This window comes from Lycorma delicatula, chromosome 6, assembly GCF_047948215.1.
Source record: "Lycorma delicatula isolate Av1 chromosome 6, ASM4794821v1, whole genome shotgun sequence".
NCBI classification, from domain to species: domain Eukaryota; kingdom Metazoa; phylum Arthropoda; class Insecta; order Hemiptera; family Fulgoridae; genus Lycorma; species Lycorma delicatula.
Window position 1 is genome coordinate 28,215,651 of NC_134460.1, and position 20,387 is coordinate 28,236,037.

A 20,387-nucleotide genomic window follows, 5' to 3' on the forward strand; every position below is an offset into this window, starting at 1 on the left:
AAGGCATGGGCTCCTCATATAATATGTGAAACTGGGCAGTCAACTTAAGAGGTGGCTAAAAGACATATGAAAGACCTTTCTATTTGGTATCCCTATGGTTTGGCATGAACCAAAAGATCAGTTAACTGTTTGTTATCTGTGTCTGTCTTTAACTGGGTTTGGAATTTCTTAGAGTAAACTCACTGTACTCTATCCTTCATTGCCATCTGGACTCAGATCTGTACCTCACAGTGAAAATTCATTCCATTTTCCAATCCAAGGTTTCTGAAAACTTGTTTAATGAAAATAGTGATGAAGGAGCAGTCATTATAAAAGAAAAAAAAACTTGATTCAGAGTTTGAATTATTTTCAGTGAGCCACATGTTATACGAGGGACGATCAGAAAGTAAGTTACACTCCCTCTATGAAACAAACATATATTTATAAGAAAATTTTTTTTTTTATTGAACAAAAAACTACATATTTTTATCTATTTTTTGACATAATCACCATTTGGTAAAGATTTGGGAAGACGTGTTAACCACTAGACCAACCCGGTGGGTTTCCTTCAGTTCATCATCATTAGTGAAACTCACCCCTCCCAGATCTTGGTTGAGAGGACCAAACAGGTAGTAGTCGCAGGCTGTAAGATGTTTGAGACCACACTTCCCAAAAGCGATGAATTTTCATCAAACAGCGAAACAATAAGATGACCTTTCTCAAGAAATGAATAATGTTAATTTACAAAGTAAAATTAGTTCAGAAAATAATAAAATAGCTAAAGCATTAGAAACTGATCTTTTTTTTTAGGGTAAATGAATTTAGGAACTGTTTTTAAATTATGAATTTACATTCAGAAATTAAGGAACTGCCAAATGAATTTGGCAGTAAGCCAAATGAAGTTGAATTTATGCAGTAACTCCATTTCCCATGAAAATGAATATGGGATGTTAGTTTTTCCATGGGAAAAAAAACAAACATCCTATGGGGGATGTTCGAAAGGTTTGATAACCTTTTGAACATGTGGGGGATGTTTTCACTTTTTTTGGCTGCAGCAGATTTTTGTGTCTCCATTCATGTGATGCTCTAGTCTCAGGAGTATAATGAAGCACCCAGCTCTCATCCCTTGTGATGATTTGTTTCAAAAACTTTGGACCAGTCCTGGATAAAGTTGATGCAAAACATTGATGTTTGTGGTTGTTCGTCAACAGATGTGTCACCCATTGCGCACACATCTTACAGTAAGCAGGCTGATCATGAATAATCTAAACACACTACCATAACTGATGTTAAGTTCACTTGCAATCTCTCTAATTTTAATGCGCTGGTTACTCAAGATCATTTCATTCAAGCAATCCGTGTTATCATTGTGTTTGCAGTTGAAGGACGCCCAGCATGTAGTTCGTCACTCACATTTGTTCTTCCATTTCTGAACATTTGGTACCAGTTTGTGATCATGGCGCATGACGCTGCATTCTCACTGTATATCTCAACAATTTGGTGATGAATTTCACAACAATTGTAATTTTTTGCCCACAAAAATCGGACTTCTGAACGCACCTCTGTGCTGGACAAAACCTCTGGAGGACATACCATATTGACGACACTGCACATATACTGAATGCCATTCAAAATTGCTGTTAGGGAAGCGTGAAGACAACAACACAACCAGAGCTGCTACTGCAAGATATTAATATATCCCTTCCAGTTCAAGAACATAACAAGGGCATAACTTACTTTTTGATCCACCTCTTGTATAACAAGGTGAGCTAAATGACTTGATAAGAGACTTATCAAAAAATCAAGCTGAATATTAAGGCTCAAGATACTTAAAACACATACAGAAATTTTGGGCTATCGAAGCTGACAGAAAAATTTCTTTCAATATTTTTTTGAAGAAGATTACTTAGTTTACTGTACAAATATTGATGAGCTTATGCTACAATTGTGCCAAGTTCATGAACTTGAGGATTGGTGTCTTTACATTGATTCCTTCAAGTCTAGCTTAAAAGAGGTTCTGCTTCACAATAATAATAAATATCCTTCTGTATGATCCAGTATGGAATTAATATGAAAGAAACATATAATGTTATGAAAACTATTATTGAAAAAATAAATTATAAAAAGAAGAGTTTGAATGTATGTGACAATTGGTTTTAAATTCTTAAATTTCAAAGATTCTTAAAAATTTGCCTTGGGTGAATTCTTAACTGCTGTGACTTATTTATCAATATTTAAGAGTAAAGTGTCATCTGTGTTTATAAATTAATAAATGATAAAGATAATTTATGTAAAGTCTAAGCAATAGTTTGACTAAGATTTTGCAGAACATCTTGTAAATTAGATTAGGCATTATTATGAATCCACCGGGTTGGTCTAATGGTGAACTCATGATCACAAATCAGCTGATTTCAAAGTCGAGAGTTCTAAGGTTCAAATCCTAGTAGACAGTTACTTTTTTTATGGATTTGAATACTAGATCATGGATACCACTTATCTTTGGTGGTTGGGTTTCAATGAACCACACATCTCAGAAATGGTCAGCCTGAGACTGTACAAGACTATACTTCATTTACATTCCCACATATTATCTTCATTCATTCTCTGAAGTAATACCTTATGGTGGTTCCGGAGGCAGAACAGAAAAATAAAGAAAGGCATTATTATGAATAGGAGAACTGGTTTTACCTTATAGGATCTCAGCCATCATTACTTTACTCTTGTGTGCCCAACTCTCCAAGACAGGAACAGAGTTATTGGACTGTCTTTCAGGCATAGAGGGCATCTTTTGACAAATAGCTGCCTTGCTATTACCAGAAGCTGGCAGCAAGATGACACAGATGAAACCAAGGCAGTGAGTAAACTTTTCCCCATGGCACTTACTAAGCAAAAAAAGGAATAAAGGTTAAGGAAGAGGAAAAGAACAACTGCAGATGTACGTTTCTGATCAGGCTAGATTAGGATAATTTACTGTTCTGTCCAGATAACAATCTTGTATTTATTCTTACCTTATTTTGAATTGTTACATTTTGATAATGTTTCAAGGTTAAGATGTAGTCTATTTAAATGCTAAACCATGAAATACTGAGTGTGGTTTTTTGGTCAACAAACTGTGATTCACTTAGTTACATTTTATAAGGATAGAAAAAAAAAAATTAATAATGATAATAATTCTTTTTATTAAAGAAATTATTATTCTCTTATTATTCAGTGATTTTTTGAGAGTGTGTACTGCTTTAAGATTTGTTACTTCAGTTTTGAATTTGTAAATAAGCATTATAATTATGTTTAAGAAAAATGTCAAAAATAAAACCAATAGTTACTGTGAAAAATTCATATAAAATACAAAAAAAAATCTATGTATGTATGTATCAATGTGAAATAAAATTTGCAATTTGGAGAACTGTCATAGCAAGATACATAAAAAAATCAAAAAGCTTAGAAAATATTTTTTCAATTTAATTACAGCCTTAGATCCTGCTTTACCAGAGTTTGGTGGTATCATACATCTTCAAAAGTCTGTAACAAAAACAGATGCTGTTTTTGTTGATGTTATCCATAGCAATAGTGGAGTGAATGGAAGAATAGCTTCAGTTGGACATGTTGATTTCTTTTTAAACAATGCTGTTGTACAACCTGGTTGTCTCCCACTTGGTGAGTTTGTGTTTAATTATTATGTAAATATAATGTTTTTAATTTTATTATTATCTTTAATTTTGTTGGAAATTAGAAACTTTCTACAAAAATGTAAGTTGTTTAGAGAATTTCTTTTAAAGCTGTTTTTTTAATTTATTTGTGAAAAATGAAAGTAGCTGTCTGCTGCTCATGCTACAATCATGGAATTGGAGCTACTGCAGTGAATAATGGGCATTTTTTCCTAAAATGTGTAGTTTTTGAGATATGGATGTGTCTCATTTAAATGGACCACCCAATTTATATTTGAGGAAGACTTTTCCTTTATAAGAGCTGAATTTACTCACTTTAAGCCATTGATTCTCAAACTTTTTCGCCCACCTCCCACATTGAGAATCAAAACTTTTCTAGCGTCCCCAAAATTTTTAAACTTACCACCGGTTAAAAATAGTAATTGCAATTGTTGTTTTCAAGATGCACTCTTAAAAACAACAATTGCAATTATTGTTTTTAAACGTGGCCTATTTCTGAGTTGAAACTTACATTGTAAATTAGAGCAATTAAAACGCATATTTAATCATATTGGAAGTATTTTTATTAAAACTGCTTTCAAAAAAATTACAATTATATCTATATAGTTATATAACAACAATAGTGGTAGCATATTGAATTGTTAAAAAGTATTGTTACCGTCAAGAAGTAGAGTATTCAAGCATTAATTTTTTTTATTCGTTCCTCTAAGCCTCTTGGTTGCAAAGTTAAAGTAGTTTCAATACAATAATTTTTTATCATAAAACTAGTTGACCCAGCAATACTTTGCCATTGCTAGATTTGAGTATATATATAGATTAAATGAACACAAATGAAAGTTTGATAAAACATTAAAAAACTGAAAATTACGGAACTTAACAAAATTTAACCTTTCTTTTTTTCCCTTTTTGCCATCTTCTCTTATTCGCATCTCCCCTTTTTTCCTTTTTCACTTCTCCTCTTCTTCCTTTTTCACACTTTTCCCTATTTCTCTTTTTCCATTTTTTGCAAAAATGTTCATTTTAATGTAACTAATATATATTCTGATTATGGGACAAATCAGACCATAAATACAATTTCTCAAACTATATCAATCCCAGCACGACCTTGTGGCTCCATTTTTCACAAAAATATTTCTTTCACGTAAATAATATATGTTTTGAATATGATCCAAATCAAACCATAAATGCAATTTTTCCAAATATTTCAACCCCAGTACCATCTAGCGAGTCAATTTTTTGAAGTGGTATTTCTTTCCATGCAACACATATTCTGAATATGAGCCAAATTGGACAATAAATACAATTTTTTGAAATATCTCGATCCCAGTGCCAACTAGCAGTCCATTTTTTGCTAAAATATTTCTTTTCACATAACTAATATATATTTTGAATATGTGCCAAACTGGACAATAAGTACAAATTTTTTGAAATATCTCAACTCCAGCTCACCTAGTGAGTCCAAACTAATTCAGAAACGTTTATGGGCATGCGCACAACTCACCAAAGTTTCATTGCAATCAAATGTATGGTATACATAATATACTAAGAGACAATATGCTAAGAGACAAACATTAAGAGAGACAACTTAGCATAATATGCTAAGAGACAAACAAACATTCATTATATATATATATATATATATATATATAGAAAATTTGGGAAAAGTTTGGAAGAAAGTGATGCGTACAGCATTCATTCTCAAAGTGGGTGATAACACCTTCTTGTGGGTGCTGGAGGCCTTCAGGAGGGCGGTAGAAAGCCCACAGAAAATTGGGGGCATTCAGATGGTTAAAAAAAAGATAAAAATTATGAACATAATTTTTGCCTTTTTTTGGCCTCCAGCACCCACAAGGTGTTATCGCCCACTTTGAGAATGAATGCTGTATGCATCGCTTTGTTCCAAACTTTTCCCAAATTTTCTAGATATAAAACAATAGTGTAAAGGAGAATAGTAAATGTAACATGTTTTAAGAAGTTCATTGTTTGAACTGATAAGGTCTACTGGTTAGTTTTAACAATATAAGTATAAATTTATTTATTTTTGATTAAATTAGGATTTGCTACATGACCCACCAGGTTGGTCTAGTGGTAAAGTCATCATTGCAAATCAGCTGATTTCAAAGTTGAGAGTTCTAAGGTTCAAATCCTAGTAAAGGCAGTTACTTTTGTACGGATTTGAATACTAGATTGTGGATACTGGTGATTCTTTGGTGGTTTGGGTTTCAATTAACCATACATCTCAGTAATGGTTAACCTGAGACCTGTACAAGACTACACTCCATTTATATTCATACATATCATCCTCATTCATCTGATGTAATATCTTAAAGTGGTTCCAGAGGCTAAACATTAGTGTTTTAGGTCCTTTTCTGTTATGAACTTTATTCTTTAAATGTATGTATATTATGTAAATTAAGAAAAATGCATGATGTGTGTGACCTTCTCCTACTTGTTCCAAGTTTCAGTAATACTGATACTCATATAAAAAAATATTTGTAAAGGCTATTATAATAAGCATGATTGTAAATGATATTAATTATACCATACATTATAGTAAGCTACATTTTTTTATAGCTTGAGGGTTCAATACACTGGAACATCCAACAGAGTTACATTCTCTTAATTGAAGGGTGTGAAGTAGAAATAAAATTCCAGCAGCCAAAGAAACATTATTAAATCATTAGTCATAGGTTAACCAAATCAAACAATTCTGGATATAGTTGCATTGTGTGTTGTTGGTATTTATTAGTATTTTAAGACCATAATGATTAAAATCATTTGGTATTAATAAAAAAATAAGAAAATACTTTTAGTCATATATTTTAAATATATGGCCTCTTTCTTTTTTCCTGTTTAGCCTCTGGTAACTACCGTTTAGATAATACTTCAGAGGATGAATGAGGATGATGTGTATGAGTGTGAATGAAGTGTAGTCTTGTACATTCTCAGTTCGACCATACCTGAGATATGTGGTTAATTGAAACCCAACCACCAAAGAACACCGGTATCCACGATCTAGTATTCAAATCCGTGTAAAAATAGCTGTCTTTACTAGGACTTGAACGCTGGAACTCTCGACTTCCAAATCAGCTGATTTGGGAAGACGCGTTCACCACTAGACCAACCCGGTGGCTTTAAATATATGGCCTAGTTCTAAAGAACTAAACTCTTATTTTCAAGTGATTCTGTGGTATGTACAACACAAAAAGTATGTTTTTCTTGGCAACTTTGCTAGCTACTTTGATAGAAAGAAAGTATGAAAGCTTGAAGTTAAGTGTGTTATTACAAATAAATCAATATGCCTGCCAATTAATCTATCCATTCCTCTATCAGTTTTGTAATAGACAGAGTCATCTAAAAATAATTTTACATTTTTTTTACTTGTTCAAATCTCTCAGTACATTTTTGTCAAAGGAAAAAAGGTTACTTGCAAGATAACATTTCTATTACAAATCAGCTTTGTTAATTTTCAATGAATTAAAAATTTATATTTTACATATGACATTTTTTTATGTATTTATTTAGAAGCAAATTATTGGTTATATATTTTAAAAACATTATAAAACCATTTTATTCTGATTTCATTTCATTAAACAAAAAAGTTTAATTTAATGTTTTGATTCATACAAAGATGAATTGACAGAAGTACAAAAATTTAAATTTAATTCTGAAAAATAGTATATTTTACCAATATTAAAATAAGTTAGTTTTTGACTTCACAAATCTTTGCTTTATGAAGATCATTAAAAACGAAGTATACGTTTTTTCAACGTTTTCTTTCATACCTAATTTTATACAAAGTATTACTTGTTGAAGTGGTGTTTTGATTCTAAGGATGAAAATGATAGTGACTGCAAGTATCTGTTCTGAAAAATTGCATTGTATTATATAATTTTTTAGAAATTCATCAGAGAATGCAGGAAATGCTGTAGTACTTATAACCATAGATCATTTTTTGTATTTATTTATGAAATGATTTTTAAATTTATCATTATATTGATATTTTTAATTGTTATATCATTTAATTAATAAAGTTTCATCTACCAATGGACATAGAAATTCAGTGCTTTTTCAAAAACAAAAATAAACTGAGAGTTAGAAATTAACTTGAATTGAGAAGTTTATAATAGTCCAGTGAAATAATATAAAATGATATTTTTAGTGAAAACTTTGCAAATTTTTTTTCTTACAGATACTCCCTGCAGTCATGTACGTTCAGTGTTGTGTTTTGCTGAGTCGATTTTAACAACTGTTGGTTTTTATGGTTACAAGTGTCGTTCCTTGTACTCTTTCTTAAGCCATTTGTGTAGACCATCTTCACCAGATAAATGGGTACTAATGGGGGAATATGTTGATCATAAGTAAGAAAAAATAATTTAATTACGTCTATTTATTTCTAAAGAATAATTGTAAGTGTTTGGGTTAATTTTTCTGCATGCAAAAGTAATTATTTGTTGTCTGAAGAACACTTCTTTCTTGAAAAATATCTGATGTGGACACCAAATGATTTCCTTGTACGCCTATTAAATTACATATACACATTTTTTTTAAAATGAGAAGTACATAAAATTTTATTTCATTAATAACTTCTGATATTTTTCATAATTTTTGTTATTGGTATTGAATTATTATTTATTGTAAAAATTTTTTTTACAATCAAATGTTAATAATTATTAATAAATCAATATATTTAAATAAAAGAAAAAAAAAGTTAAAAAAAACATCTGATTTGAACGACACGTGCTTCCCTTTTTTTTAACCTCCAGGACTGCAGTTGCTTCAGGCCTTTCATCCGGAAGTCTCAGGTTCGAAACCTGGTCAGGTATGGCATTTTCACACGCTACATGTCATCTGTCTCATCCTCTGACATAACAGTGATCCTGGAGGTTAAAAATAGATGAATGACAAGTAGCGTGTGAAAATGCTATGCCTGCCATGCTTCAAACCCGGGACCTCCAGATGAAAGGCTGAGATGCTTCCACATATGACTTCTTTGTACACCTGTTAAATTACATTTACACATTTTTTTAAAATGCAAAGTACATAAAATTTTATTTCATTAAAAACTTATGATAATTTTTTTTAATATATGTATATATATATATTTTTTTTTTTTGTTATTGGTTTGTTATTCATCATAAATTTTTTTTACAATGAGGGGTTAATAATTATTAATAAATCAATATATTTATATTTAAAAAAAAAGTTAAAAAAATAGGCGATGAAGTCTGATTTGAATTGATGTACCTTCTCTTAAGATCCAAATATTTCATTAATTAAAATGTTTATTTGGCTATAACTCTGGAACCAATGAAAATAAGTACCACTTATGATAAATCACTGAAAAGCCCTCAATGAGGGCTTATTACTGCTGTTAAGAAAGATGGGCTTTTTTGGACACTTCTGGTTCAGTCTATTGCAGTCAAAATGGCAGGTGCACAACTAAATGTTACAATAGTACTAAATACAAAATTTCAATATCCTGCGGCTAATTATTTTTGAATTATGCAAGATACAAATATGCATACATTTGTACGTACAGATGTCACACCAAAACTAGTCAAAATGGATTCATGGATGGTCAAAATGGATATTTCCATTGAAATCTGATCACAGTACTTATGATAGCGATCACAATACTTTCTTTATTTCATACAAGGAAGTAAAAGTATGATAGAAATAATGCACGAAATAACATTCACAGTCATGTTTTTAATTTATGTATACGGATTTTAAAACTTTGTTTTAAATAACATACTGTCACATTATTATTATTATTTCATCTATGAAAGGTGATATTGCAGTGTAGCATTAAAAGTTAAAGCCAATTAATTGCTGGTAGAAAGAAGAATAAATTATTATTCGTAAAATCACTTTGACAATCTTAACATATTAACCTGTATTAAGAGTCTCCAGTTATTAAGGTTGATCTCACAAAAAACTGTAAAACTTTAATTATGTTGTTATCAATCTTTATTTACAATAAAAAATATCAAATATAGAGGTTAAATGTGAAAGCACTAAGTTAAAAAGTGTTGCAGATGCCACAATATATTGCCACAATATATCCTTCAATATTTTTTCCCCAAATGTATACTAACTCTTAAATCAAGTTCTTTAAAGTTTGATTTCCAACACAATATACTTTTTCCTGATCTACAAGGCTAGGTTTGCTTTTACCCTTATTATTTTCTCTATTTACTGTTTCTAAAAAAAAAGAATTTATCATGTATCAATGTCATTGGTTTACATATAAGTTAAAAACAACTAAACAGATTTTTATCTTATATACAGGAAAACTGTCTTTCATTGCTTTTACAGAATTTCTAATTAATTGGTGCCAAGGAACAGATAATATTTTTGAGGGTCAACTAGGGGCTTGTAATAATGGTTTTCCATCAGGAGTTAAATTATTTTATTTCTTCCAATGTTTTAAGACACTGTTGACCCCAAACAATGGCTGCCCATTCACAAATAAAAGTTAAATATAAAATTTACAAATATGAAACTTCGTATACCTTAATTGAATTAGTAAAAAAAAGAATTAATATTTTTAATTTCCACACATTTGCAAGTGCATTTTATAATTTTTTTTTCAATAAACGTTTTATAATAAACTGTTTCACAAATATAACATGTCTTTTTTATATTAATACCATAACTGGACTGGTTTATTAAGGATTTTTTTTTACCATTTTGAAACAAATTTGCTTCTAAACTATTTGACTATGAATCAGTAAAAAGATAAAACTCCTTTAGGTTTATGCACCTCCCACCAGGTTGATCCTGTGGTGAACTCATCACAGATCAACTGAGTTTTAAGGCCGTTATTTAAGCCATCATTTTCTCATAGTAGATGATTGTTACTAAAGGCTGAATTATAAAAGCAAAGAAATAATCATCCATGTGGTGAGTGATTTGCTGCATAATGAAATATTTTCATCATCTATTTGCAGTCATATGTTTAAGTATATAAAGTATAGGTTGGAATAAGTTATTTTAGAAAGCTTTTCTTTTTTAATTTCCTTGATAAAATTAAAAAAAAAACAATTTACTAAAGAATCATATATAATATGAAGAAGTATTTAATCTAGAAAATATAATTGTAATAAGTTTTGGGAAGTAGAAAGGAGTAAATTCATGATGATGATCTGTACCATCAAAAAATGAAAGTTTTATGGTTAGATTACTAATTTAGATTACATTGAAATGGTGAAGAGTCATACTTGTTAATTTGTAATTAAAATTTATCTATAATTTGTTACATTATTTGCTTTATTAAGAATAATAGGGTTAAAAGTATAAATTTTGAAGAAGTGCTTTAATAAAATAATATAGTATAATGTATTTCACTAGTTTTTATCTCATTGTAAAATTATTTTATTCATTGTATCTTTAAGAAGCCTATATATGAAAACTTATTATTATTCATTTGAAAGATTTTAAAAGATGCCAAAAATTGATTTTAAAAAAAATAATTTTACAGGACTTAGATGTTTGTTTTATCTGTTTCAGTTCAACTGGTAATTATTTTGTTCAAACGAATAAGGTAGCACCGTATGCTAAAGGATTATACACATTAAAAGATGGAGATAATGTTTCTAATGTTACAACTGTTACAGCAGTACAGAACGTTAAATGTGCATTGACTGAAACAGCTATTACACCAACAACAAATTAAACAACTTTTTCATCAGGAGTAAATAAAAGTCCCACATTAGTGATATATTAATAATTCAATTTCAATTTAAAATTTAAATCTCTCCTTCATTGTCTATATTTGAGTGAGTGTTACATAAAAACTTATATTTTAATGGGTTGGTTTTGCATATTAAGTTCTAATGAACATAAAATTTCCTTTTTTACATTATTATTGATATATTGGAGTATTAGGAAGTAGGCTCTATGTAATGTACAGTCTCACTACACAGTAAATTGGGTCTACGAGTCGGTTTACAGGCACTAGATGCCAAAGGTGCATTGGCTTTTCAAATCTAAGCAACTTTAACATGGAAAACATAACATTATCTCAGAACCAATAATGAGGAAGAAGGAATCAAAAATAAGGAAAAGGGATGGTTGGTGAAAAAAGATAGTCTACCCATCAGGGTAGATCAGAGTACTTTATCACCTTATCCTGGATGTTATTAAAAGCTTGTTTCTGTTTTAACTGGAAAGGCATAAATTTAACTTGGGTATTTGAGTAGCATTAGCTTTACTGTCTGGCCTATAATAATGAATTGAAAATAACAAAACAAACAAAAGATTTTTTATTTCTTGGGGTTTTGAGGTTCTTAGTCACAAAAAATATTCAAATCTTACTCACAAAATTCTGTGTATATTTGTGTACAGCATTATTTCTTCTATTGTATGTTTTGCTTTCCTCAATTTCTACTCTTTCTTCAATTTCTACTCGTAATGACTTTATTGAAATTTGAATATAGTTAAGAATCAAAAATTTTGTATTCTTGTGTACATGTATATACTTTTCAGAATATGATTTAGTCTGAAAGTTTGTAAGCAACGATAAATAAATAAATATATTTACAGGCATATATGTATTTTTCTTTATGTACATAGTTACAGTAATATTTAGGCATCCTAAAATAGAAGAACTTTTCATAATGATTCAAATATGTAAGTAGATTTTCTCTATTGGCTGTATGAAGTTATCCGTATGATTTACGCATTTTCTTGGCACATTTATTCTTTACAACACACTTCACATGTGTGTTGCTAAATGAACTGTTGCTGGTATGATTAAGCAGACTGCTGAATGGCGACATTTCGCAACACAACATGAATGAATCATCCTACATACATAAACAGTCACTGTCAAATTCATGTTTAAAATAAATTATCACCAAAAAATACACAAAATTTGGAAAAAGCAGTTCATGAAAAATGTTCAATAGAAAAAATACTGATACCACTTTTGAATTCAGCATAAAAAGTAACGTTTAAAACATAATAAACGTTTCATGTACAAAAACTGTGTTTTTCATTTTAATAGATTAAATATTATATTTTGTTTAAAATTTTTTTAACAAATGTTATGTTTTCTGCAGAAAATAATAGAAAAAGTACAAAAAAACCATCATAATTAAATAACTGCAATTAAAAAACATATTTCATTACTAGTGTATCTTTTTAAAGTTTTTTTTTTATCATGTGAGTTTCTAATAAATTATTCTATTGAATGATTTATTGCTGGATGATGGAAATTTCATTGGCAGAGGTATGTCAGGTAATTTGCAGTTCATGGTAGATCTGTTGTGTCAGAATTGTGTTGGTACTTGACTAAAATTTTTAATAGTATGCTTTTTGTTGGCTATTATTCTGGAAAAAAAGGAGTAAAATTGTTGTTTAAAGGTGGTGACAAGGACCTCACTGTGAGCTCCTCTTGTAGGTCTTTAATACTCCTGCCACTAATTGGAAAGGTTTTTGAGAAGGTATTGTATCTCGTACTACTGATAGATTGAATTCTAGAAAGTTGTTGATGGATGATCAGTAGTAAGGTTTTCACCCATGCAGGAGCAAAGAACATGCTATTCTTAAGATTATGAACATTGTTTCTTCTAGTGAGTCCGAGTATATCATAGGTCTCTTTTTGGACATATCAGGGGCTTTTAATAATTTGTGGTGGACCTCTGCCCTGTTTCAGCTGCAGAAGCATGATTGTATGCAGAATGAGCTTTCAGGAGCGAGGCATTGGCCTCGCTCCTGAAAGCAGACCAGAGTAGAGAGAGAAGCTTATTAAATATTTTTTCATTAGAAGCTTATTAAATTTGTGAATCTGTATCTTGATTTTTAAGTAAATTAAGAGGATTTTGAATAAACTGAATTGTAGGATAAAATTGTCATTGTTGCAATTAAAGACTCAAGTTAAGTAATGATTTAAGTGCATATTCTAATTGAAGTTAGATATAGGAAGAGTTTTTGTCTGAACCTTTTATGTTATATGAAGGCACCGGGGATCATGCTTCCATGAATTGATTAATTTGATAGTTGAAGGTTGTAAGTTATGGTAGGTGGTCATGGTTGGAAGAGGGCCTTACTAGGTTGTGTAAATACACTGATGGAAATGTCTGCTGAGACATTTGCATCAGTGGCATCCTGACAGAGGCCAAACTCATGACTGTGTTTTAAAGGGTCTAAAATATGACTTCTGGTAAAGCCCATCAGGGCTTGGAACTGAGGGGGGTGACCAGGATCATCACAAGGCGGGTGTCCGTCCCGTACAGAGTCAGGATCTCATATAAACTCCAACTTTAGAGAACTAGGATTTACTTTGCTTTGTTAGTGACATCTCATAACTAATTTGGTTTTTAGCAATCCCCAGACAGAATAAGCTGCCAGTATATTTATTCGATAGATATTACTTTATTTTATTTTATCTTTAACTTCATATCTACTTTGTCTTATTAAAAAAAAGTTAATCATAATTTTTAATAATAATTAAAATATTTTCTAGCTCTCAAAGATTATATGGATAAAACTGTGTATTGCACGGTTTCAATAATCTTTCAATTGCATAGTTGACTTGTAGGAGATTTAAAGGTCCAGCTTTATTAATTATATATACATTGGATATGAAACAACATTCTTCAGACTGTTCCATAGCTGTAATCCATCAGATCAGATTATAATCCTTAAACAAGTATCTTTACTCTCTTCTGTAATTAAGCAGGTCTGCTAATGAACTGTAAACAATTCAGATAGATTCCAACTAAAGGATCATACAGAAGTACTTTTTAAAATTTTTGCCTTAGATACTGTTCCTAAGTAGCTATTCAATCTCTTTAACAGCAATCAACTATTGTGTTAGGCAGGGTTTTACGATTCTGTTCAAATGCAGCTCTAAGTTAAAAGCAGATATTGTTTGTATGATTAATGGAATAAGTAATATTTGTACACTGCACTCTTCCATGAATCATCAAATGGGAATGAGAGTGATGTACAGTTTAACGAAAGCCTCAGACCTCTGCCCGCCGTAACAAATTATACAGTTAATCAAAGCCTCAGACCTCTGGCCGTCATAATGAATTATTAGTTTATTAAGGCCATTGCATAAGCAGAAAATGTTGGTGAAGGAATTTACTCAAGAAAGTGGTAGCTAACCTATCTGTAAATCTATCCAAAGTGAATGAAATTGAGAATCTATCAATTTATCAACTGATAACATGTCTCTTGTAACTGAAATGCAATTTCAATTGCATTTTATAGTATTTTTAACGTTATCCTTTTCTGATAAATCACAATCTTACTCAGTGTTAGAGTAAGTATATAAAATATATTACAAATGTCATTTTGAATCAGAATAATTTTTATGTATTAATTTGTTGCAAGTAAATATATTTAAATACTTAAATGGAATCAAATCAAATACAATGGAATCAAATCATAAATACAAATAAAAACTCTTATAAATTAGAAAGCAGATCATTAATCAATTATATAGAATCAAGTTCAGCTGTACTATACATTTATATCAATGAATCTTGATTTAACAATAGCAAGAAAATCTATGAACATCAATTAATTTAACAATAGCAAAAAGTATCTATGAACATCAAATGAATCTAGCAGATTTATATAGGTAAAATCTTTAATTATATATTTTATTAATGCATTCATTAACCTTCCAGTGAAATAATCAAATGCTGTTCTTGGTTCATCATCAAATTCATTCAGTTTCATGATGTCAACATGATATTTCTGACTTTTTGTTATTGTATCAAGTGTATGGATTAATGCTTGACTTATACCATCTGGAGCTGGTTTAATACAATTTAATGAATTAATTAGCTTGAATAATATTTATAGATTCTACTTTATTTTCTTATTATTTAAATTTATTGTGTACATTTATTGTGAATGATTTGTTATTTTTATCAACTACTCCATTTAATAACCTTTTGTTTATGTCTGGATTATATAACTGAAGTTCAAATATATTAATAACATTAGTAATAGTAGAAGTAGCTATATTTAAAATATCTTTGCTCATACTTCCTTTTACGCCTATTAAATTACATATACACACTTTTTTAAAATTAAAAGTATCTAAAATTCTATTTCATTAATAACTTCTGATATTTTTCATATTTAAAAAAAAATTTTTATTATTTATTGTAAAAAAGTTTTTACTATCAGAGGCTAATAAATCAATTTATGTAAATTAAAAAAAGTTAAAAAGAAATTGATGAAGTTAGATTTGAACCGATGTGCCTTCCCCTTGTAAGATGAAAGTATCTCATTAATTAAAATTTTATTTGGCTATAACTCTGGAACCAATAAAAATAAGTACCACATGATATATCATTGAAAAGCTCTCAATGAGGGCTTATTACTTGCAGTTAAGAAAGAAATTTTTTGAATTTTGGGCTTTTTTTGGATAGTTTTGGTTCAGTCAATTGCAATCAAAAGGAGAGGTGCACAACTAGATATTACAACAGTCTTAAATCAAAAATTTCAACATTGTAATCATTTTTGAGTTATGTGAGATACATATGTATGCACGTATGTGTGTACATACATATGTACAGATGTCATGGCAAAACTAGTCAAAATGGATTCAGGGATGGTCAAAATGGATATTTCCGTTGAAAAATGAAAAACAAAATTTTTCGCGATTATTTAATGCAGTTATTTTCCATTGCTTTCTGTATTCTACTACTGTTGACTTCCTTAATAAGTTCCTATGTTTTTGAGGGCAATTTCCTACCCTGAGGGCAACAGAGCACCTTCTACCCACCACTGGTCATCCATGCTCTGAGGAGGCTGTTGGCGCTTGTTGTGGAAGGAACGTTTTATACCAGGAGTAACTTGGTCTTTTATTGGTTAGCCATTTGTACATACTAGCAGTTGTATAAAATTTTAGCCTCTTTCTACCTTGGGGAGGTGGATATCAATCAGGATTTTACCTTCATTGAATTTCTGACATTAAGCATTTCCTAGATTCTCTAGTACTTTTAAATATGTTTAATTTGAATGCTGATAATTTAAATTTTCTGTTGATCTCTTTAAGTTTTTAGTGTAACATAATATAAAAAATATGTAGTGCATAATTTCACAACATTTAACATTTTTTTACATTGTGTCCAAGAATAATGTTTTGGTGAAGGGGTTTCAATAAATTATTATGTATAACTCAAATATATTGTAAGTACTGCAAATAGTTGAAAAATGGGGCAAATCCTTACAGCTGATTGAAGTATTTATTCAAGAACCAGCTTACTCAAGAGTGTTTTTATAATCTTGGCAGAAATTATAAAGTTTTAATTACAAAATGCTATTCCAGTTTATATGGCATATCAATTGGAGAAATTTCTCTACCTAATTTTGTTATATGTTGAAATAACTGATTAAGGGTACAGATTCCGGTCGGTCTGTATATATTCTTAATTCTCTTTTTAGTAAACTTTTTAATCAAATATATCAGCTGATTTCTTATTCTCCTTTCTGCTAATCAAACCTATATTTTAAAATACGATAATTCTAATCTTGTGTCTAGTTCAAAAAATTAGAACTAAGTGTCAGGTTACAAAAATAGGTTGTTAAATCTTTGTCTGGTACCAGTAAATACGGCATATCACATTGATTTTAAGTAAATTAAAAATTCTGACATTTACATATCTATGTTTAAAATTGTAAATTTGGAACCTATGTTAAAAAAATAAAGCTTAATCCTAAATAATAACCGCATTCACTTTTAAAAAAACCCGAACAATTCATATTTAGATTACACAGTAGCATATTACTTTGAGAAAGAACCTTATTATGCTTCAGGTTTTACTTTTAATAAATTACTTGATGACCTAAAAGATCATTCAAATAGTTTAATTAAAATTAAACTAAAAGATTAACTTTTAGAAATAATATTACTTTACTGATGACTTTTTAAATAAATAACACTAACTACAGTTGAATAATTTCAAGGGGGCTAGGACCTTGATTTACAGCCTTTCTTAAAACCTTCTTGATTCTTGATTTTTAAATTTTCTCTGGGATAACACGAATATATCCTGAAAATTTGTAAGTAATCGATCAGTTGGTTCTCACATGATGCTGTTGCAAATGGACAAACAAACAGATTGGTCTACTAACTTTTGCATTTATGACTAACTTTTTTATTAACTATTACTAACTTACTATTATTAACTATTACTAACTTTTTACATTGTAGAAAAAATAAGAAAACATTTGATTAGCAAAGATGTAGATGCGACATTAGAAAATACCTTTTATGTATTTTATAAAAATATAAGACTTTTGGGTGCAGAGAAAGTCAACTGGAGTTTAGAAATCATATAAATAAGCAAAATGTATTGTTACTCAATTGTACCTCTCAGGAAAATAAACCGATCGTTTAACATAGTTGTCAAGATAAACATAGTTGTTTTAATATGTAAAACTGTTTTGATATTTGCATTAAACAAATGATTTTTCAACTTGTTTAATGTGCAATTAAATACATACTCAAATATGCATATATTTAACACCTTTAAAACCATTATTTTTTTCTGTATATTTTATTTATTTATTATCTTCACATATCTGCAGCAATATTACTTCATGTAATATATCTTTATGTATACATATGAACTGGAATCGCTTCTCTCAGTTCATAAAAAATAAAATTTTATGTTTTTAGATAATAAAATTAAAAAAAATGCTAGTGTAATAGAGACCAATTATTTTAACTAATAACTTTGTTCTTTATCAATGTATAATAAACAATTGCAACTATAAAAACTGAGTGCATTAGTATTAGTTAGTATTAGCATTAGTATTAGTATTAGTTATTAGTAAGAGTAGCATAGAGGTGTAGTTCTGCTGCAGCAATAGAGTAACAGCAGTAGAATTAGTAGTATAGTAGTAGTAATAGAAGAAGAATAACGCAATATTATTCTATTCATTGGTCTGCTAGGTAAACTTAGTACTATGTTTTTCTAATTTACTTTACTAATTTTCATGAATCAAAAACTAAATATAATGTTTTAGTTCTCAATAATGCTAATCACTTTAGATCTTTCTTCAGCTATAGTTTATAGTTTTTAGCTATTTTTTTATTTTTTAGCTATGTACTTGTATATCTGTAAGTATTTTTATAAAATTGTTATATGTACTAAAACAGAACAAAATGCCACTTGTAAAGACATTTTTCATTTAGAGAATTTAAAAGAAAATTATTTAATAAGTGAATGGTGCTGATTAATTTTGATAGAATTTTATTTCAATCTCTTAGTCTCTGTTGTGGAAAAGTAGCATCTCAGCCTTTCATCTGGAAGGTCCTCGGTTTGAGTCCTAGTTAGGTGTGACATTTTTCATAAACAAAAAAATTTCCATTCCATTTCATATTTCACTCACAATCTTAAGGCTGGTGTAATAATTAATCATCAATATGAAAAAGAAAAAAAAATTAACTGAGTATTAAATACATTAATTACTTAAAATTGTTTAAAGTATTTTGTTATTTCTACTCTTGTGTGTGATTCCTGGATTATTTAATTAATAACATTCAATTAGAATTAAGCTGAGAACAAACCAGAGGATAAAATAAATAAGTAATTTGTATATTGAAAAGAAATGCTTCAACGAGGTAGAATATTACTTAAAATTATTCTGTATCAAAACAATACTAAATAAAGTAACAGAGAAAGAAGTGATTTTTTATTTTATTCTCTGCCCAGTAACAGCAAAATACATCTAGACTCTGTCTATAAATTATAACAGTCTATTGTTTTTTTACATTAATTAATGAATAAGAAAAAAATGACAAAAAATTTGGTAGTGTGTAAAAAAGCCCAAAATTCATTGGGATTCAGACAGAGAATCACAGTTTAAAATGTAATAATAATAATTTTTTATCGATATTCATAAACACTAAACCAACTTACATGAAAAATTTATTGTTTATAGCAGTTGCTTTTTACATTTTCCTTTAAAAATACCTTTATCCACTGTGATTATTTTACTAATTGTAAATAAGAACTATAGTTATGGTTATTTATCTCATTAAATGGTATGTTAATATTTTGTAGTGGTATAAAATGATTTGAATTTAAGATTAATTTTATTTGGTTAGAATTTCTTGTAAATGCAATGAGTATGACAATTAATGAGATTATGTTAACGCACAAACATAAAAAAAAGGTTAAGATGAAACAAATTAAAAAGTAGTTTTTAAATAATTGCCAAAATATTGCAGATGATTTTTTACTAATCAGAATATGTTAAATAGTGTTATATATATTAAACTAAAAGCCACTGATAAATATGTGTGAATTATTCACATGTATTAGTTTTAATGATAAGAGAACTGATTAAAAGTACTTCTGATAAATATGTATTGTTTTCGGAGGTGAATATTTAATTAAGACATTATATATAATTATTATGCAGTTATTAAATATAGTAATAGGATTCACAAAGCATTTAAGAGCTAAAATATGTTCATAATAAAATTAATATTTGTACACTGTATGTGCTGATTAGTTGCATTAGTTCCAAACATCAGTATTATCAGAAAAAAAATATTCAAATTTAAACAAAAAATTGGTTGCTAAGTTTATCCTAATGTAAACAGAGCTTAAAATTTGACTCTTTCAGTTACAAAATGATTACTCCCATTAAATATTTTATTTTCTATTTATTTATTTGTTAAAAGAAGAAATACGAAGAAAAATCTGATAATAGTTTTTTAAATAAGATTCTAAAAAGTAAATTTTCAAAAATTAT

General features: G+C 29.0%; 1 pseudogene; it reads left to right on the forward strand.

The window, feature by feature from the left end:
- The window catches only part of LOC142326597 (uncharacterized), a 124,061-nt pseudogene that overhangs the window by 61,923 nt on the left and 41,751 nt on the right, over positions 1-20,387 (forward strand).